We start from the raw sequence: 23,415 nt of genomic DNA on the forward strand, positions 1-23,415 counted from the left end.
CATTGATCACAAGATTGTAAGTGTGTAATGTAAATGATGTGCCCAAATGATAAAATACTGTAGTAGAGTATACTATAATATTTACTATAGTAAACTGTAGTAAAATGTCAAGATACTCCGGTATAGGGTGTTCAATTAAGTATAGGCCTATTACAGTTAATGAATTAAAACTAGTTAGATACTATAGTTAATACTATAGTACAGAGAAATTTATTTTCATTAATGTATTATACATTATGTATTCAGGAAAGAAATTAAACTGCACTTCTTCACCTTGAATGGCCACTGTTGGTTTCCAGAACATGTCCGAGTTCTTCAATAGCTGACTTCTGTCTCTGTTAACTGCAATGATTTTACTCCGTCGGTTCAGCACCCTTCCATAACCCAATCTGAAGTCACACACTGTGCCTACAAACCAAAACAAATCATGTATTGACATCTAGAAAAAGAATAGCTTAGTTTTCTAAGCATTCCGAACAGTATAAAACCATAGAAAATAAAAAGACACTAGATGGCGCTGTTACTCACCTGCCAGCAGCACAAGATCAGCATCTTTCAAGGCATCTCTCCTGTTCTGTCTGATGTGCAGTAGACTGTTCTTTCCCAGCATGCCCCGAGACATCCCACCCAGGAAGCAAGGAATGCCTAAAGACTCTAGGGCCTTTCTGTAAGACACACATCCAAAAAGAGAGTTCAAACTTCAACCATGAGTTACATGTCCGGGTGCTATAAATCAATAATTGTTGCCGTTTTTGGCTCATGCTTACACAACTAAAGCATTATTCTATATGATCAATTTATTCAATACATACAGTAACTGTGTTGGTTGCATATGGAGCATAAAAACCCTTTGGACCTAAAGCAGTGGTTCTCGAACTGGGGGCCCCAAGATTGATCCAGGGGGACACGGAATTTGTATCATACTTTTCACGCAATCAAACACTAGAAAAATAACCAAAATTATTTATGTTTCAGCATTGTATAACTGAATATGTTTTTGGTTTCTAAAAATTCTAGTTTAGGATTATGCGACTTTATTTTGGGGAGGGTCGAAAATGCACTGTACAACAAGGAAAACGTTTGAGAACTACGGACCTAAAGGGATAGTTCACACCAAGATTTAAACTCTTTTTTTGTAAGAAAAATAAATATTTGTTCTGCAGAATACAAAAGAAGATATTTGTTGGTAGCCAAACAACACCGCCCCATTGACTTGGCCCCAAAATGATTTCTCAACATATTTTCTTTTCCACATAAAAATGAACCAGAAGTTTTGAACCACATGAGAATATAATTTTTTGAGAGAATTTTTTTTGAGTGTTATTTTATACTTCTAATGCCCTTTATTGCAAAGAAAAATAAATAGTAAGCAGGTCTAAAGTAGCAGAACGGGTTTTTTCACGATATGATTTAAAAAAATGTAAAGGTGTCAACCAGTATATGTCAATATTAAATGTTTAATGTTTACTGTTTAATGAAGGAGGGGTGTCTTTAAATATCTAGACTGGCACCACAAACTTATGCACACAGAGTCAGGTCATGTACTCTCTAAAAAGTGTGATTCACTATATCTTAACTTGTCTGAAAAGTGACATGTTTCAATCACTCACAAAAATGATAAATGATTAGATGAAAAAATGGTCATTCGCAGCATTACCTGGTGTGCCAGACTGTGCCACGGCCAATGCTTTTCTCACAGTAGGAACGATTTCTCTCACTGTTCTCACTGAAGCACAGAACTTACAGAGGGGTTTAAAGAGAGACATCTGGTCAATATCCTGCAGGGCTCCTCTACCCTAAAAAACACAAAAATCGAATGTCAAGAGGAAGAGTGGTGGGTTATTCTTGTACAAATTGTAGATTTTCATATTTATAACAGATCACAAAACCATCACATATGACACACACTTAAAATATTACTGTTCGCTGTATTAACATAAACAATTAATGTCTTAAGCTAGGATCTCTTCTACGTTACACACACGACTCAACAGAATGTTCATATCAAATGTATTTTACAGTAAGATATACTATGTCTGCAACTTTTCAGCACCAATGAGAATTTATGGGATCAGATTGACAAAACATTCTTAGGAGGACAATACTCACATATTTATATCCACATCCTAATTTTATTTAAAAAAAGGAGTTTTATGTTCTTGCCATAAAGATCATCAGAAGTTAGAATAGCTTCACAGATGTTTTATACATGGGTCGAAATAAATTGATAAAGTGATTTTGTGTCCATAGAAAGCACATTAAATGCAAGTAAAATGTCTTTTTTCTTGGACAATAAAGTCACAATTTGGTTGAAATACTGTTACATTGTCATTCAGCGTAACACAATATGTACAAACTTATTAAAATATATAAAATAATTAGGGGAGCATTTACATTTTATTGTGCTTTAAATATGTAAAAAAGATTATTGACCATTGGCCGAATTTTTTTTTTTACAAATCATTAGCATTTAGTGTGAAAGTAACTATTCTCTTTTTATATGTGATAAATAGATTTTTGTGATAAATAGACTTATTTATTTTATGCTTAAACCCTTTTTCGTCAAAAATAAAAATTATTTTAGCAGTGCAGAATTTCATTTCAATATAATGATGATGATATAATGACATTCTTGTTCAGAGCAAGTCGAAACATTGAATGTCACAAGTATTCCGACAAATATAAAGTAACGACTTTATAATACAAGAATAAGTGTTCACAACATCATAATGCTAGCTAACAGTTTACTTTTAATAGCTTATTGTTTGGCATCATACGTCTTCCAGAAGGAAATATTATGCGCAAACAATGGTGTCAGAGACTCCTCTATATTAAATTATGAGCGAAAGAATCCCTCCACAATAATTGATCATTAATGTCACTCAACACTTCGTGTTAATATATACATGAGAATGCGATGTGCTTGTTACACTGAAAGGTTTGATAGATAAGTATACTGTAAGCTCTTGACCGGGCAAGTAGAAACAAAGCATGTCATTTTATTCTTAAGAAAAAATGAAGCAAACATTGAAGTTTCTTCTTTAGCTCCGTTCCTTAAGCTTCATCCCTGTACACCTGTTCTTCTGTTCATACTGAAATGAGATCATTTGCTTTGTTATTTTCTTTCTAGTGCGTTTCTTCTCTTCAACATGCTTCGTAAGATCCCGGGTAGAGCGGTTCAATAATAATATAAAAGTAATTGCTGACTTATTTGCTCTCTGTGTGTACACTTGTACTGGGCGGGAGGAACCAGGAGAGTTAAGATAAGCCTTGAGGTGAGGTGATGAATACACATCCAGTTTACTGTGTCAGAGATACATGGAGATAAAACCCTGTAATTTCATCACTACCACAATCTCATGAGTGCAGAGAAAGCATGTTAAGCATTCTTATACACACAGTTGTTGACAGACTCAATATTAAACTCACAACTTGCGCATGAAATGTTATATTCAAGTTTTAGAATTAAATTCATAAAATGATTTCTACTTTCAGAGCCTCACTGTTGCGGTCAGGGGGTTACCTCTGTGACGGACAGTTACCTGATATAATCTCACACCAATAGCGATATGAGGAACAGATAAGGCAGAGGTGTTCCAGCACGCCAGGCTGAGCAGAGAGTATGTAAAGTGAACCTTGAAGTAACTTTCTGACCTGCAGTAGAGTAGCAGCTGCACCACCGATAAGAAGCAGAGGAGATTCGGCCATCTGAGCGTTCTTCACCGCAGTGACAGTGTTGGTCAGTCCAGGTCCGGCCGTGACTGCAGCCACACCCACTGTGCCTACAGGGGCAAAACACTAGATTATCACCATCTAACATCCTCATGCAACACGAAGGACCCTCTTGCTTTCTTAGATTTGTTCTTACCGGAAAGTCTCGCCACGGCATCGGCTGCAAACACAGCCGTGGCCTCGTGCCGCGTGTCGACGATGCGGATGCCCAGTTTCTCACAGGCCACCAGGATGGGCGAGATGTGTCCTCCCACCAACGTAAAGACGAATTTGACCCCGTGAGCCCGCAGGACCTCCGCCACGCTCTCTCCTCCATGCCGGGGACTCTTACTTTCTGTCTGGGTGTCACAGACGTTGACAGTTAGAATAACATTCCCTGGTGTATAATGCAACAGTCTTTGTCACTGCGAGGGGAGGAGAATACGCCTCAAGAGAATAGAATAATAGACACATTGTCGGATTGTGGGAGTGGTGTTTCCCTGTCCTGATTTATGGATATCTGCCAAAACAGGTGTTCTGCACGAACGTGTTTACATGCAATGTTGCAGTAAAAACTTGCAGTGTTGGCAATACAACAAGAATGCTTAAGTGTCAAATAGGCGCATGAGATCAAAGACAGCAAGGCTTGTGATGCAGTGAGCTGCGCGTGCACACCTGTCACCAGTGGCGGCTGGTGAAAAATATTTTAGGTGGGGCTGTTTGTGTGTGTGTGTGGGCATCTGGGGGGATCCTCCCCCAGATATTTTTTAATTTCATAGATGTGATTTCCTGCATTCTGGTGCATTTTAGTCCATGTCCCTTGCCTATACCAATAAAAGAACTCAAACCAGTCAATACCAATGGTCTAAAAAGACAATATTAATTGAACTGCCATGTAGAAATCAAGTCTCACAGGTAATGATAATGAACAAGTTACATCGCTCAGTGTCCAGATAGGAAAAAGTGAACAAAAAAAAAAACAAAGCAAGCATAGTTACATTACTATTAAGATCAATATTTTAATGGCAAATGTGTGTGAAATGTGGTGTGGTGAGTGAGAGAGAGACTGAGTGAGTAAGAGAATGACAGCGTGTGTGTGTGTCTTTCAAAGTGAGTGAGTTGGAGAGATAGATGGAGGGTGAGTGTGTGTGTGTGTGTGTGTGAGAGAGAGAGAGAGAGAGAGAGAGAGAGAGAGAGAGAGAGAAAAAGAGAGAGTAAAGAGTAGAGAGAGACTAAGATATGGTGTCTGTGACAGACTTCATCTGTCCGACAAAAGACGTTACAGGAGACTTTCCAGGGAGGCAAAAAGTATCCAGGTACAAAGAGCTGGTCATTAGTTAACCTATTACGTGTAATCCCTTGTCACTTGGTACAAATAGGCAAATAAAAATAAGTGTGTTTGTGCGCGCACACAAATGAAAGTTTGCGATAGGAAACTTCAGTACAGTTCAGTAATAGTTCTGTACAGTAAGTGTAACAGTTCAAGAAAAATGGCCTGTTTAAAATGACAGTGAAAAAATGCACAGTTAATGTTTTTAGGATTTACGTTATTTCATCATAATTTTTGGAAGAATGTGGTTTAAACATTTAAATTTTTTGTTAAATTAACCTTTTATAATAAATATGTTATTAATGGCCAGTACAAGTCGTAATTTGTCTTTAATTGTAATTATATTCTATTATAAAAATGAAAAATTCTCATACACTTTAAAAATGATAGCAGTATCGGTATCAGTATCGCTTAAATTTAAAGAAAAAATATCGGTATCGTATCGCATCAAAAAAATGTGGTATCGCCCATCACTAATCTTGGTACTACAGGCGATATTTTCAGAGCCCCTAAACCTTAAAATTACACGACGATGATTGGCGAAATATAAACTTTTTTGCGTAGCAACCGGGGAACTATTGGCTTAAATTCCAGCACTGTAGGGCTGAGCGAACTGGAGCCCAGGGAAGACAGCCTATTGGCTACTACTACTACACCAACATCCAAATATCATTCTGGAGAGTTCTAAACACATTCTAGAGTAAAACCATTAATATCATGTAATTAACACAGATTCTTTTTCAAAATGAGAGATTATTAAAATATATTTTTTTTAAATACAAATAAAAAACTGGCAGGGAGGTCGGCACCCCAGCGCCCTCTATGGGCGAGCCACTGCTGGTGGAGCGGCATGAATATGACGATGATCTGCATCATTCAAATTCACTCGATGCAATTTAAAAAACAACGGAAGCAACGGTCAACTGTACACTTCGCTTCACGACCAGCATCAGAAGAGTTCGTCTTTCACCTTTCGCTGAAACTTGTTTACAGGAAGGATGCCATTGAAATTTGACAAAGAACCGTCTGACAAAGAGACTTGTATAATACATCCGCGGAGTCGGCTCAGGTAACCGGAAAAATCTCATTTTATTAATAATGCACCACCACATTTAACCAAAATCTTGTGTTTTTTGGGGTCGGGGTACAAATCATTTGTATTAATTTGAGGAGGTTAAATCATGAAAGGCATTCATTCCTTCCACTGGAAAAGGGCCCTGGACTTTTTGTTACTAGAAATATCTTTGCATATGAAGGAAAATGTGAAAACAAAATCATAAAGGAATTTAATTTGAGTTAAACTCCCTCTTTTGAACAATCGATTAATCGATAATCGTGTTTTTATATACGCTTTAAGATAAACCGTGTGCAATTTCAATACTTCAATCCATTGTAGAGTATTTTCTCCATATATTTACCAAAGACGGTTTAAAAAAATGCTGTTTGAAACTGCCTCTGTTTACAACTTCATGTGAGGCATAGATGTGGATGGTGCATATACTACATACAGTATATAACCATCACTGATGTTTCAGCTCTGCTTCTGCAACACCAGCACACGCTGCTCACACGTCAAATGAAGCATCTATGTATACAGTACAAATGTTACATTTCAGCCTTTTTAAGGCATGAATAAATCATAATCACAGGAAAAAACCTTTTACAGATGCTATTTCAGTGCTAAAAGATGAGTGACACAACGACACATTATTGAATGCGGTGGGACTTTGAGTGAATTAGCTAACCAAGCAACATACAATAGATTTTGTGTTTCAAAGCCTTTTTTTTTTCCGCAGAAATGTATACCTGCTGTTCATGATCATCCTTACATCTTTCAACTTGTTTGCCATCCCTTTGGACATGGCCTTTTCTGAGGATATCCACAAAAGCTCACACAAGATTTGGTTATCTTTAAATGTCATCTCAGACATAGTGTTCTGTTTTGACATCTTGATAAACTTTCGAATGGGATTCTTCAAGGAACATGGTCAGGTAGGAAACCAGCCGTAACAGCGTTCTGGGTGAAAAACAAGAAACGAAATGAAAACTAAACCTTTGCATTAGCCAGATTACTGATGAACGCCTTAATAATGCCAATCACACATTTTTAGAAATAGTCCAGTTTAACTGATGACAACAACGTAAATATGATTATCTTACTTAGCTGCACCTGTCTATGTTTTTATATTCAAAACAGATTTTCAGTCCGCACTTTTTTGTTCCGTCTAGGTGCTCGTTCTTGATCCTCAGCTGATAAAGAAAGACTATCTAAGCTCGTGGTTTGTTCCAGACCTGCTGGCTGCGTTTCCGGCGGATGTCTTCATCATAATTTTGGTGAGTTTGCTTATTCGGCCTTATTAATATCAGTCACATTGATGATATCAACTATTCGACGTCTTACTATAAAACCATATTTGATTTGTTTCAGGAAAACTATCACGTTGACACGAGCTCGCTGGTGGCCTCAAAGATCATGAGGATCCTCATGTTTGTGAGGATTCTGAGCATGATACGTCTGCTCCGTGTCCCGAAACTCACCAGGTTTTTCTTGGAACTTGAAGAAGTAAGGAATAGCCAGTTTCTTGCATACAAAAGTAGACATTTTTGTTGTTGTATGGAGTGTGATTGTAATGGTTGCATGGTGTTTTCGTACGTGCTTGTAGGATTTACACATCCAGCTTGTAGCAGTGAGAAGACTCTTTAGAACCTTGTTTGTTGCAGTGGTGCTGTTTCTTATTATGCACTGGAACGCCTGCATCCAGTTTTTCCTCTCCGGGCTGGGTGAATTTCCACCTGATAGCTGGGTCACACAAGAACACCTCCTGGTAAATGGTACATGGTTTTTAATATGGTGAGAAGTCACGTGAATTGAATGCCTGTTTTATTCTTTTTTTGACACATTACGTAGAATGCCTCAATTGGAGAGAAGTACTCATCTTCTTTCTTTCGTGCATTCTGCCAAATGACCGGGACACTATGTGGAGCTTCTGACCCTCCGACACGTACGTCACACTTCCAACATGCATTCGAAATACTTAAATTCAGCGATGCTTGCATTTAGACGAACTCAGGGCTTTGACCAAATCCTTAACAATAAAACTTACCACAACCTAGTAAAAGCAAGCAGCACTCAAAAAGGATGTAAAAAGATGCAATAATGGCGTTTGCATGGATGTGTTTCTCTGATTTGTAGGTATTGAAGAACAATGGGCCGCCATCATAAGTATTGTGATTGGCCGATCGATGTTTATTGCACTTGTTGCATGGCAGATAGCAACATTTGCAGCTAGCAATGCGAACGTAAAAGAGGTGCTCTTTTGTAACATTTGCTCATTTTTATTAAATGAACTGAAGGTACGTCAGATAATATAATGGCATATTTGATATGTTACATCTGTAGCTGAAAAACTTCGAACATCTGCCCAAGGCATTGCGCAAGCGTGCCATTGCAGGCTACAGATGGCAACAGAAAAGGAGCTGTCTTGGCCTCCTGCAAGAATCGCTAAAAAAGGTTTGTCAAATTGAGAAAGTTAGATTTTTTAAAATATGAACTGATGTGTGCAGTTATACCATTTTGTCAAATGTTGTCACTGACCGATCAAAAGAGTGTAAATGTGTATACCTTCTAAACGTTTATTTTGTTCATGTGTAGGAGCAAATTAGCATATTCATGAGCTCAAAGCTAAAAGACATTCATGTTTCGTACTGTAGGATGTTATGAAAGTCATGTGCCCAAACTTGATGAAGGGATGGCTGTTTGCTAGTGGCGATGTCACGCTGATCGAGGCCGTTCTGATGAAGCTGGAGTGCGAAATCTTCCAGACAGGCGACATCATCATCCAACGGAACGGTCCTGCTGACAGGATGTTCTTCATCGAGCGTGGACGGGTACACGAGGAGATCAAGTCTTTCCAGCAGGAGCTCTTGTCTGGAGAGTACTTTGGAGGTGGTGTATGAGAAACTTGCTTTAATTCAGTTTGAACTTTACAGAGACACACATCATATCATTTTTACCAAGAACTTCCTACTTTTGACAGGAAGCTGGTAGAATGTGTGAAAGAATTCAGACATAATTCGGACAACTTGGAAAACGACCGAAAAACCTTTAAGTGTGCCATTGGTATATTTAAAAGAAAATATACATACAGTATATACTGTACCGCCAGTCTACTTTTTATGTTGACTTACTGTAGATCTACTTGTTTTCATCATTTGATGGAGAAATGCCGTACTCTATTAAAGTGTTATGACGTATTTGGCTTGTAGTTAAGTTTCTTGCTTATATATTGAATGTTTTTTCTATTTGGATTTCTCTGTTATGTCTTTGCAGAGATCAGTTTGCTCTTGGGAGGACAGCAGCCTGCTCAACTTCGTGCCTTAAGTTCCTGCACACTTTTTTCCTTGTCTGTGGACAAGCTGCAGGAACTTGAGAGGAGCTTTCCTGATGTGATCGCTGATCTGCGGGAAGCGGCTCATCAGCACCTTTCAGATATCGAGCGTACGAAGCCTTTTCAAAGCAGTCAGACTGGGTGTAGTGGCTTTAAAAAAAGTCTTTATGCTGAAAAAACAATGCGAGTGACGTTACAGTCCATTTAGCAATGCTCAAAACAAAGCTCAGAAGTTCAGCTTATGTTGGTGTATTATGTGTGCATTAACTCTCTGCTAAAGTGTTTTGTTTGTGTGCTTTACAGAAGGTGCTGCGGAGGATGAAAATGAAGATCAAGTGTGAAGAAGATGGAGTGCTTATTAATTAAAACTAAGAAACGTTCACACACTTGTCTCTGATTTTTTGGGCTTCGTTGGTTCTTGTCAATACTAGTGTTAACATATGGAAACATTTAGTGGTTTGCCCTTTAGTGCTCAAGTCACAGTTTTGGCCATCTTATCTTTTAATTTGACATTATTTGAAGATGAAAATACCTTTGCAGTAGTGTAATGCTATGGAGGAAGGAGAAAGTAAGCGGGATTATAAATCCACATTTGGTGGTTATGACCTAAATCAGCTTTAAAGCGATCCTGGTTAAGGCCTTTGGTCCTAAAGCGGCTTCTTCAAATGCTCCAGAGACTCAGCTTGAGGCCGGACCAAGGAGACCAGGTTGTCCAGCAACCTTTACCAGAATCATCTTCTCCACTGGGAGCCCACTCACAAGCCCCAGAAGCTTCTGAATATCAGAAGGCGTGAAATAAGATGCTGTTCTCAATGATGTTTATGAGTCTTTCGTGATTTTATTGCAATCAAAACATCTTGATGAATTATATGACAATACCTAAATGATTCTGTGAATCACAAACCTGAGGAAAAGAACTGTGATATAGAAAGGTCTCAGATTGAAAAAATACAGACTACTTATTTCCAGAGGTTCTTATAAATATATTTTACGGTAATACTTAGATTAAAACTAACATGTTTCTAAACTTCAATTTGATGATCCACTGATTCCGTCATACAGTAAGCATGCACAATAACTGTAACTGCAAAGTCATGGTCTTCAGTTTCAGGCACACCGTTGAATGAAAAAGATTCAACACTATTGCATATATCACACAAGCAGCCACACTAACACACAGATCAGTCCTTCATTGTCATATATTAATGTGCTTGGAAAACATGAAATAAATATTGAAAGGACCACAACATTTCTGATCTTCCAAAGCGACACACTAAGGCACTGCTGCTCCTTAAGGAAATGGGCGAACTTCAAGAAAAAAAACATGTCCAGGCCACCGTATACAACTTATATTTTTCTTAAATAAAAAATTTTTGCGATTGTGACATTGTGACCTACTTTAAGTACATTAATAAAAAAAAATCATTGTTATGGGTCCTGTATAGGAGGTTTCAATAATTCTCATTATTCTAAATGGTGATTCTCATACTGTAATACAGTACGTAATATAAATAAAATAAGCATAAATTAAAGCCAGTACAACAAATTCTACAACATGATACTTGTCAAATTAAGTATTACAAGAAAAAAATAAGCCTTATTTCCCCAATACAACACTGAGACATTGGGTAAATGTATGTGCTTACTTATAAAATAATGTCACAATGTAAAAATGTATTAAACATCAGCTCTCTTTGAGCGAAATATTGTCTTATTTCTGGTGGAGAGAAAGATGACCACAACATGTCCTTTTTCTGAGTTTCACCCAATTTAACTTTAAAAACTGTCCTAGTTACAACACCGCTGCAATCTGGTATGTTGTTGCACACATTTGATACTCTGCTTCCATTCCAATAACTTAACTTCTTTTTGTTTTAACAAAATAAATTGTCAGTGTAGAACCCTTTTTTAGTAGTGTATATGTACTGTATGTATACACAGGTTATAACTTAAGTTATACAAATATGATGTAGCTGTAATCCGCTGAGCGGCTAAACTGGGAGTGCTGTATTTGTGACGCATCAAAAAGGACATCATACATACAAAAAACAGAAAGCTTTCCAATACTCCAATTATTACTCCACAAACATGTTGCAAAAATAAATTGCTGGTCAACAAAGAGTACACTTACTCCCCATTCACCCCCTCCTGACCCACAACAGGTGAGCAGGTGCCCGATAACCACTTCCTACATATCTCACGACCCCTCCCAAATCATGTGACGCATTTACCATTTCATGTCCACTACAGATGGATTTTGATTCTAGTTTATTTAGTGCAGAGCTTTTTAAACTTCAAAAGGTCCCAAAAGATATACATATTTTATATACATATAATATACACAATAAAGTACAGTCTCTTTACAAAACATTGATCACAAGATTGTAAGTGTGTAATGTAAATGATGTGCCCAAATGATAAAATACTGTAGTAGAGTATACTATAATATTTACTATAGTAAACTGTAGTAAAATGTCAAGATACTCCGGTATAGGGTGTTCAATTAAGTATAGGCCTATTACAGTTAATGAATTAAAACTAGTTAGATACTATAGTTAATACTATAGTACAGAGAAATTTATTTTCATTAATGTATTATACATTATGTATTCAGGAAAGAAATTAAACTGCACTTCTTCACCTTGAATGGCCACTGTTGGTTTCCAGAACATGTCCGAGTTCTTCAATAGCTGACTTCTGTCTCTGTTAACTGCAATGATTTTACTCCGTCGGTTCAGCACCCTTCCATAACCCAATCTGAAGTCACACACTGTGCCTACAAACCAAAACAAATCATGTATTGACATCTAGAAAAAGAATAGCTTAGTTTTCTAAGCATTCCGAACAGTATAAAACCATAGAAAATAAAAAGACACTAGATGGCGCTGTTACTCACCTGCCAGCAGCACAAGATCAGCATCTTTCAAGGCATCTCTCCTGTTCTGTCTGATGTGCAGTAGACTGTTCTTTCCCAGCATGCCCCGAGACATCCCACCCAGGAAGCAAGGAATGCCTAAAGACTCTAGGGCCTTTCTGTAAGACACACATCCAAAAAGAGAGTTCAAACTTCAACCATGAGTTACATGTCCGGGTGCTATAAATCAATAATTGTTGCCGTTTTTGGCTCATGCTTACACAACTAAAGCATTATTCTATATGATCAATTTATTCAATACATACAGTAACTGTGTTGGTTGCATATGGAGCATAAAAACCCTTTGGACCTAAAGCAGTGGTTCTCGAACTGGGGGCCCCAAGATTGATCCAGGGGGACACGGAATTTGTATCATACTTTTCACGCAATCAAACACTAGAAAAATAACCAAAATTATTTATGTTTCAGCATTGTATAACTGAATATGTTTTTGGTTTCTTAAAATTCTAGTTTAGGATTATGCGACTTTATTTTGGGGAGGGTCGAAAATGCACTGTACAACAAGGAAAACGTTTGAGAACTACGGACCTAAAGGGATAGTTCACACCAAGATTTAAACTCTTTTTTTGTAAGAAAAATAAATATTTGTTCTGCAGAATACAAAAGAAGATATTTGTTGGTAGCCAAACAACACCGCCCCATTGACTTGGCCCCAAAATGATTTCTCAACATATTTTCTTTTCCACATAAAAATGAACCAGAAGTTTTGAACCACATGAGAATATAATTTTTTGAGAGAATTTTTTTTGAGTGTTATTTTATACTTCTAATGCCCTTTATTGCAAAGAAAAATAAATAGTAAGCAGGTCTAAAGTAGCAGAACGGGTTTTTTCACGATATGATTTAAAAAAATGTAAAGGTGTCAACCAGTATATGTCAATATTAAATGTTTAATGTTTACTGTTTAATGAAGGAGGGGTGTCTTTAAATATCTAGACTGGCACCACAAAGACAATAGGTTTAATATCCAGAAGGGGATTGATGAACTACTCCATGAACGAGTATGACACAAACTGGGTAAAGACAGAATGGCTAAATGACCTGACATCATCTGCAGGTGTAGGCGGCAAGGTTGCTTGGCTGCCCAACAGTATGACGGGTTTCTTGGCTCGGCTCACCAGTTCCACACATCTTTGAATCTGGAAATGAATGAAACAACTTGAATACCGAGTCATGTAAATAAGATCTAATCTGCCGTGTCTGAAGTAAAAGTCACAGCTTTCTAGATCATTTCATTCTGCCCTGTTATGGTTCATGTTAAAGATGATGAGAATCAAATGAGATCTAATGTGACGCAACCATAAAAGCAATTAATAATACATCTCAAATGGCCATTAAACGATTGACAGGTCTCACCTCATCCTCTGTGGCCTGCGGGATGTGAACGGGAAGTGGGGAGGGATCACGGTTTTCCCAAGCTCCAGCAAATAAGTTAGATAAGTGATTTTTAAGATACCTGGCGGATAACAAACAAAAACACTTTCAACGTAAAAGTGATTGCCTTTCCTTTAATAATGAAATAAAGCGTAAGAAAATTGGAGGAAATAAAAAGTGAGAAATGTTTTACCGTGCAGTGATTTTGCCCATAAGACCTTTGGGAGTGTTTTTAGGGGCAAACTCTTTTTCCACCACATGGAAAGGGTACAGCGTGTCTATGGGAAGCTCGATAAACACTGGGCCTGTGAAATTGTTATACACATCAAACTGTACTTATGCACACAGAGTCAGGTCATGTACTCTCTAAAAAGTGTGATTCACTATATCTTAACTTGTCTGAAAAGTGACATGTTTCAATCACTCACAAAAATGATAAATGATTAAATGAAAAAATGGTCATTCGCAGCATTACCTGGTGTGCCAGACTGTGCCACGGCCAATGCTTTTCTCACAGTAGGAACGATTTCTCTCACTGTTCTCACTGAAGCACAGAACTTACAGAGGGGTTTAAAGAGAGACATCTGGTCAATATCCTGCAGGGCTCCTCTACCCTAAAAAACACAAAAATCGAATGTCAAGAGGAAGAGTGGTGGGTTATTCTTGTACAAATTGTAGATTTTCATATTTATAACAGATCACAAAACCATCACATATGACACACACTTAAAATATTACTGTTCGCTGTATTAACATAAACAATTAATGTCTTAAGCTAGGATCTCTTCTACGTTACACACACGACTCAACAGAATGTTCATATCAAATGTATTTTACAGTAAGATATACTATGTCTGCAACTTTTCAGCACCAATGAGAATTTATGGGATCAGATTGACAAAACATTCTTAGGAGGACAATACTCACATATTTATATCCACATCCTAATTTTATTTAAAAAAAGGAGTTTTATGTTCTTGCCATAAAGATCATCAGAAGTTAGAATAGCTTCACAGATGGGTCGAAATAAATTGATAAAGTGATTTTGTGTCCATAGAAAGCACATTAAATATAAGTAAAATGTCTTTTTACTTACAACGTAAAGTTTCTTGGACAATAAAGTCACAATTTGGTTGAAATACTGTTACATTGTCATTCAGCGTAACACAATATGTACAAATTCAGAATTTTACTTATTAAAATATATAAAATAATTAGGGGAGCATTTACATTTTATTGTGCTTTAAATATGTAAAAAAGATTATTGACCATTGGCCGAATTTTTTTTTTTACAAATCATTAGCATTTAGTGTGAAAGTAACTATTCTCTTTTTATATGTGATAAATAGATTTTTGTGATAAATAGACTTATTTATTTTATGCTTAAACCCTTTTTCGTCAAAAATAAAAATTATTTTAGCAGTGCGGAATTTCATTTGAATATAATGATGATGATATAATGACATTCTTGTTCAGAGCAAGTCGAAACATTGAATGTCACAAGTATTCCGACAAATATAAAGTAACGACTTTATAATACAAGAATAAGTGTTCACAACATCATAATGCTAGCTAGCAGTTTACTTTTAATAGCTTATTGTTTGGCATCATACGTCTTCCAGAAGGAAATATTATGCGCAAACAATGGTGTCAGAGACTCCTCTATATTAAATTATGAGCGAAAGAATCCCTCCACAATAATTGATCATTAATGTCACTCAACACATTGTGTTAATATATACATGAGAATGCGATGTGCTTGTTACACTGAAAGGTTTGATAGATAAGTATACTGTAAGCTCTTGACCGGGCAAGTAGAAACAAAGCATGTCATTTTATTCTTAAGAAAAAATGAAGCAAACATTGAAGTTTCTTCTTTAGCTCCGTTCCTTAAGCTTCATCCCTGTACACCTGTTCTTCTGTTCATACTGAAATGAGATCATTTGCTTTGTTATTTTCTTTCTAGTGCGTTTCTTCTCTTCAACATGCTTCGTAAGATCCCGGGTAGAGCGGTTCAATAATAATATAAAAGTAATTGCTGACTTATTTGCTCTCTGTGTGTACACTTGTACTGGGCGGGAGGAACCAGGAGAGTTAAGATAAGCCTTGAGGTGAGGTGATGAATACACATCCAGTTTACTGTGTCAGAGATACATGGAGATAAAACCCTGTAATTTCATCACTACCACAATCTCATGAGTGCAGAGAAAGCATGTTAAGCATTCTTATACACACAGTTGTTGACAGACTCAATATTAAACTCACAACTTGCGCATGAAATGTTATATTCAAGTTTTAGAATTAAATTCATAAAATGATTTCTACTTTCAGAGCCTCACTGTTGCGGTCAGGGGGTTACCTCTGTGACGGACAGTTACCTGATATAATCTCACACCAATAGCGATATGAGGAACAGATAAGGCAGAGGTGTTCCAGCACGCCAGGCTGAGCAGAGAGTATGTAAAGTGCACCTTGAAGTAACTTTCTGACCTGCAGTAGAGTAGCAGCTGCACCACCGATAAGAAGCAGAGGAGATTCGGCCATCTGAGCGTTCTTCACCGCAGTGACAGTGTTGGTCAGTCCAGGTCCGGCCGTGACTGCAGCCACACCCACTGTGCCTACAGGGGCAAAACACTAGATTATCACCATCTAACATCCTCATGCAACACGAAGGACCCTCTTGCTTTCTTAGATTTGTTCTTACCGGAAAGTCTCGCCACGGCATCGGCTGCAAACACAGCCGTGGCCTCGTGCCGCGTGTCGACGATGCGGATGCCCAGTTTCTCACAGGCCACCAGGATGGGCGAGATGTGTCCTCCCACCAACGTAAAGACGAATTTGACCCCGTGAGCCCGCAGGACCTCCGCCACGCTCTCTCCTCCATGCCGGGGACTCTTACTTTCTGTCTGGGTGTCACAGACGTTGACAGTTAGAATAACATTCCCTGGTGTATAATGCAACAGTCTTTGTCACTGCGAGGGGAGGAGAATACGCCTCAAGAGAATAGAATAATAGACACATTGTCGGATTGTGGGAGTGGTGTTTCCCTGTCCTGATTTATGGATATCTGCCAAAACAGGTGTTCTGCACGAACGTGTTTACATGCAATGTTGCAGTAAAAACTTGCAGTGTTGGCAATACAACAAGAATGCTTAAGTGTCAAATAGGCGCATGAGATCAAAGACAGCAAGGCTTGTGATGCAGTGAGCTGCGCGTGCACACCTGTCACCAGTGGCGGCTGGTGAAAAATATTTTAGGTGGGGCTGTTTGTGTGTGTGTGTGGGCATCTGGGGGGATCCTCCCCCAGATATTTTTTTATTTCATAGATGTGATTTCCTGCATTCTGGTGCATTTTAGTCCATGTCCCTTGCCTATACCAATAAAAGAACTCAAACCAGTCAATACCAATGGTCTAAAAAGACAATATTAATTGAACTGCCATGTAGAAATCAAGTCTCACAGGTAATGATAATGAACAAGTTACATCGCTCAGTGTCCAGATAGGAAAAAGTGAACAAAAAAAAAAACAAAGCAAGCATAGTTACATTACTATTAAGATCAATATTTTAATGGCAAATGTGTGTGAAATGTGGTGTGGTGAGTGAGAGAGAGACTGAGTGAGTAAGAGAATGACAGCGTGTGTGTGTGTCTTTCAAAGTGAGTGAGTTGGAGAGATAGATGGAGGGTGAGTGTGTGTGTGTGTGTGTGAGAGAGAGAGAGAGAGAGAGAGAGAGAGAGAGAGAGAGAGAGAGAGAGAGAGAAAAAGAGAGAGTAAAGAGTAGAGAGAGACTAAGATATGGTGTCTGTGACAGACTTCATCTGTCCGACAAAAGACGTTACAGGAGACTTTCCAGGGAGGCAAAAAGTATCCAGGTACAAAGAGCTGGTCATTAGTTAACCTATTACGTGTAATCCCTTGTCACTTGGTACAAATAGGCAAATAAAAATAAGTGTGTTTGTGCGCGCACACAAATGAAAGTTTGCGATAGGAAACTTCAGTACAGTTCAGTAATAGTTCTGTACAGTAAGTGTAACAGTTCAAGAAAAATGGCCTGTTTAAAATGACAGTGAAAAAATGCACAGTTAATGTTTTTAGGATTTACGTTATTTCATCATAATTTTTGGAAGAATGTGGTTTAAACATTTAAATTTTTTGTTAAATTAACCTTTTATAATAAATATGTTATTAATGGCCAGTACAAGTCGTAATTTGTCTTTAATTGTAATTATATTCTATTATAAAAATGAAAAATTCTCATACACTTTAAAAATGATAGCAGTATCGGTATCAGTATCGCTTAAATTTAAAGAAAAAATATCGGTATCGTATCGCATCAAAAAAATGTGGTATCGCCCATCACTAATCTTGGTACTACAGGCGATATTTTCAGAGCCCCTAAACCTTAAAATTACACGACGATGATTGGCGAAATATAAACTTTTTTGCGTAGCAACCGGGGAACTATTGGCTTAAATTCCAGCACTGTAGGGCTGAGCGAACTGGAGCCCAGGGAAGACAGCCTATTGGCTACTACTACTACACCAACATCCAAATATCATTCTGGAGAGTTCTAAACACATTCTAGAGTAAAACCATTAATATCATGTAATTAACACAGATTCTTTTTCAAAATGAGAGATTATTAAAATATATTTTTTTTAAATACAAATAAAAAACTGGCAGGGAGGTCGGCACCCCAGCGCCCTCTATGGGCGAGCCACTGCTGGTGGAGCGGCATGAATATGACGATGATCTGCATCATTCAAATTCACTCGATGCAATTTAAAAAACAACGGAAGCAACGGTCAACTGTACACTTCGCTTCACGACCAGCATCAGAAGAGTTCGTCTTTCACCTTTCGCTGAAACTTGTTTACAGGAAGGATGCCATTGAAATTTGACAAAGAACCGTCTGACAAAGAGACTTGTATAATACATCCGCGGAGTCGGCTCAGGTAACCGGAAAAATCTCATTTTATTAATAATGCACCACCACATTTAACCAAAATCTTGTGTTTTTTGGGGTCGGGGTACAAATCATTTGTATTAATTTGAGGAGGTTAAATCATGAAAGGCATTCATTCCTTCCACTGGAAAAGGGCCCTGGACTTTTTGTTACTAGAAATATCTTTGCATATGAAGGAAAATGTGAAAACAAAATCATAAAGGAATTTAATTTGAGTTAAACTCCCTCTTTTGAACAATCGATTAATCGATAATCGTGTTTTTATATACGCTTTAAGATAAACCGTGTGCAATTTCAATACTTGAATCCATTGTAGAGTATTTTCTCCATATATTTACCAAAGACGGTTTAAAAAAATGCTGTTTGAAACTGCCTCTGTTTACAACTTCATGTGAGGCATAGATGTGGATGGTGCATATACTACATACAGTATATAACCATCACTGATGTTTCAGCTCTGCTTCTGCAACACCAGCACACGCTGCTCACACGTCAAATGAAGCATCTATGTATACAGTACAAATGTTACATTTCAGCCTTTTTAAGGCATGAATAAATCATAATCACAGGAAAAAACCTTTTACAGATGCTATTTCAGTGCTAAAAGATGAGTGACACAACGACACATTATTGAATGCGGTGGGACTTTGAGTGAATTAGCTAACCAAGCAACATACAATAGATTTTGTGTTTCAAAGCCTTTTTTTTTCCCGCAGAAATGTATACCTGCTGTTCATGATCATCCTTACATCTTTCAACTTGTTTGCCATCCCTTTGGACATGGCCTTTTCTGAGGATATCCACAAAAGCTCACACAAGATTTGGTTATCTTTAAATGTCATCTCAGACATAGTGTTCTGTTTTGACATCTTGATAAACTTTCGAATGGGATTCTTCAAGGAACATGGTCAGGTAGGAAACCAGCCGTAACAGCGTTCTGGGTGAAAAACAAGAAACGAAATGAAAACTAAACCTTTGCATTAGCCAGATTACTGATGAACGCCTTAATAATGCCAATCACACATTTTTAGAAATAGTCCAGTTTAACTGATGACAACAACGTAAATATGATTATCTTACTTAGCTGCACCTGTCTATGTTTTTATATTCAAAACAGATTTTCAGTCCGCACTTTTTTGTTCCGTCTAGGTGCTCGTTCTTGATCCTCAGCTGATAAAGAAAGACTATCTAAGCTCGTGGTTTGTTCCAGACCTGCTGGCTGCGTTTCCGGCGGATGTCTTCATCATAATTTTGGTGAGTTTGCTTATTCTGCCTTATTAATATCAGTCACATTGATGATATCAACTATTCGACGTCTTACTATAAAACCATATTTGATTTGTTTCAGGAAAACTATCACGTTGACACGAGCTCGCTGGTGGCCTCAAAGATCATGAGGATCCTCATGTTTGTGAGGATTCTGAGCATGATACGTCTGCTCCGTGTCCCGAAACTCACCAGGTTTTTCTTGGAACTTGAAGAAGTAAGGAATAGCCAGTTTCTTGCATACAAAAGTAGACATTTTTGTTGTTGTATGGAGTGTGATTGTAATGGTTGCATGGTGTTTTCGTACGTGCTTGTAGGATTTACACATCCAGCTTGTAGCAGTGAGAAGACTCTTTAGAACCTTGTTTGTTGCAGTGGTGCTGTTTCTTATTATGCACTGGAACGCCTGCATCCAGTTTTTCCTCTCCGGGCTGGGTGAATTTCCACCTGATAGCTGGGTCACACAAGAACACCTCCTGGTAAATGGTACATGTTTTTTAATATGGTGAGAAGTCACGTGAATTGAATGCCTGTTTTATTCTTTTTTTGACACATTACGTAGAATGCCTCAATTGGAGAGAAGTACTCATCTTCTTTCTTTCGTGCATTCTGCCAAATGACCGGGACACTATGTGGAGCTTCTGCCCTCCGACACGTACGTCACACTTCCAACATGCATTCGAAATACTTAAATTCAGCGATGCTTGCATTTAGACGAACTCAGGGCTTTGACCAAATCCTTAACAATAAAACTTACCACAACCTAGTAAAAGCAAGCAGCACTCAAAAAGGATGTAAAAAGATGCAATAATGGCGTTTGCATGGATGTGTTTCTCTGATTTGTAGGTATTGAAGAACAATGGGCCGCCATCATAAGTATTGTGATTGGCCGATCGATGTTTATTGCACTTGTTGCATGGCAGATAGCAACATTTGCAGCTAGCAATGCGAACGTAAAAGAGGTGCTCTTTTGTAACATTTGCTCATTTTTATTAAATGAACTGAAGGTACGTCAGATAATATAATGGCATATTTGATATGTTACATCTGTAGCTGAAAAACTTCGAACATCTGCCCAAGGCATTGCGCAAGCGTGCCATTGCAGGCTACAGATGGCAACAGAAAAGGAGCTGTCTTGGCCTCCTGCAAGAATCGCTAAAAAAGGTTTGTCAAATTGAGAAAGTTAGATTTTTTAAAATATGAACTGATGTGTGCAGTTATACCATTTTGTCAAATGTTGTCACTGACCGATCAAAAGAGTGTAAATGTGTATACCTTCTAAACGTTTATTTTGTTCATGTGTAGGAGCAAATTAGCATATTCATGAGCTCAAAGCTAAAAGACATTCATGTTTCGTACTGTAGGATGTTATGAAAGTCATGTGCCCAAACTTGATGAAGGGATGGCTGTTTGCTAGTGGCGATGTCACGCTGATCGAGGCCGTTCTGATGAAGCTGGAGTGCGAAATCTTCCAGACAGGCGACATCATCATCCAACGGAACGGTCCTGCTGACAGGATGTTCTTCATCGAGCGTGGACGGGTACACGAGGAGATCAAGTCTTTCCAGCAGGAGCTCTTGTCTGGAGAGTACTTTGGAGGTGGTGTATGAGAAACTTGCTTTAATTCAGTTTGAACTTTACAGAGACACACATCATATCATTTTTACCAAGAACTTCCTACTTTTGACAGGAAGCTGGTAGAATGTGTGAAAGAATTCAGACATAATTCGGACAACTTGGAAAACGACCGAAAAACCTTTAAGTGTGCCATTGGTATATTTAAAAGAAAATATACATACAGTATATACTGTACCGCCAGTTTACTTTTTATGTTGACTTACTGTAGATCTACTTGTTTTCATCATTTGATGGAGAAATGCCGTACTCTATTAAAGTGTTATGACGTATTTGGCTTGTAGTTAAGTTTCTTGCTTATATATTGAATGTTTTTTCTATTTGGATTTCTCTGTTATGTCTTTGCAGAGATCAGTTTGCTCTTGGGAGGACAGCAGCCTGCTCAACTTCGTGCCTTAAGTTCCTGCACACTTTTTTCCTTGTCTGTGGACAAGCTGCAGGAACTTGAGAGGAGCTTTCCTGATGTGATCGCTGATCTGCGGGAAGCGGCTCATCAGCACCTTTCAGATATCGAGCGTACGAAGCCTTTTCAAAGCAGTCAGACTGGGTGTAGTGGCTTTAAAAAAAGTCTTTATGCTGAAAAAACAATGCGAGTGACGTTACAGTCCATTTAGCAATGCTCAAAACAAAGCTCAGAAGTTCAGCTTATGTTGGTGTATTATGTGTGCATTAACTCTCTGCTAAAGTGTTTTGTTTGTGTGCTTTACAGAAGGTGCTGCGGAGGATGAAAATGAAGATCAAGTGTGAAGAAGATGGAGTGCTTATTAATTAAAACTAAGAAACGTTCACACACTTGTCTCTGATTTTTTGGGCTTCGTTGGTTCTTGTCAATACTAGTGTTAACATATGGAAACATTTAGTGGTTTGCCCTTTAGTGCTCAAGTCACAGTTTTGGCCATCTTATCTTTTAATTTGACATTATTTGAAGATGAAAATACCTTTGCAGTAGTGTAATGCTATGGAGGAAGGAGAAAGTAAGCGGGATTATAAATCCACATTTGGTGGTTATGACCTAAATCAGCTTTAAAGCGATCCTGGTTAAGGCCTTTGGTCCTAAAGCGGCTTCTTCAAATGCTCCAGAGACTCAGCTTGAGGCCGGACCAAGGAGACCAGGTTGTCCAGCAACCTTTACCAGAATCATCTTCTCCACTGGGAGCCCACTCACAAGCCCCAGAAGCTTCTGAATATCAGAAGGCGTGAAATAAGATGCTGTTCTCAATGATGTTTATGAGTCTTTCGTGATTTTATTGCAATCAAAACATCTTGATGAATTATATGACAATACCTAAATGATTCTGTGAATCACAAACCTGAGGAAAAGAACTGTGATATAGAAAGGTCTCAGATTGAAAAAATACAGACTACTTATTTCCAGAGGTTCTTATAAATATATTTTACGGTAATACTTAGATTAAAACTAACATGTTTCTAAACTTCAATTTGATGATCCACTGATTCCGTCATACAGTAAGCATGCACAATAACTGTAACTGCAAAGTCATGGTCTTCAGTTTCAGGCACACCGTTGAATGAAAAAGATTCAACACTATTGCATATATCACACAAGCAGCCACACTAACACACAGATCAGTCCTTCATTGTCATATATTAATGTGCTTGGAAAACATGAAATAAATATTGAAAGGACCACAACATTTCTGATCTTCCAAAGCGACACACTAAGGCACTGCTGCTCCTTAAGGAAATGGGCGAACTTCAAGAAAAAAAACATGTCCAGGCCACCGTATACAACTTATATTTTTCTTAAATAAAAAATTTTTGCGATTGTGACATTGTGACCTACTTTAA

At 37.9% G+C, this 23,415-nt stretch overlaps 1 protein-coding gene across 1 annotated transcript in view; it reads right to left on the reverse strand.

Annotated features, from left to right (window-relative positions):
• The window catches only part of LOC306905108 (2-hydroxyacyl-CoA lyase 2-like), a 70,264-nt gene that overhangs the window by 2,435 nt on the left and 44,414 nt on the right, over positions 1-23,415 (reverse strand). The window lies entirely within an intron of this gene.

This window comes from Barbatula barbatula (genome assembly GCF_947034865.1).
Source record: "Barbatula barbatula genome assembly, chromosome: 2".
NCBI classification, from domain to species: Eukaryota; Metazoa; Chordata; class Actinopteri; order Cypriniformes; family Nemacheilidae; genus Barbatula; species Barbatula barbatula.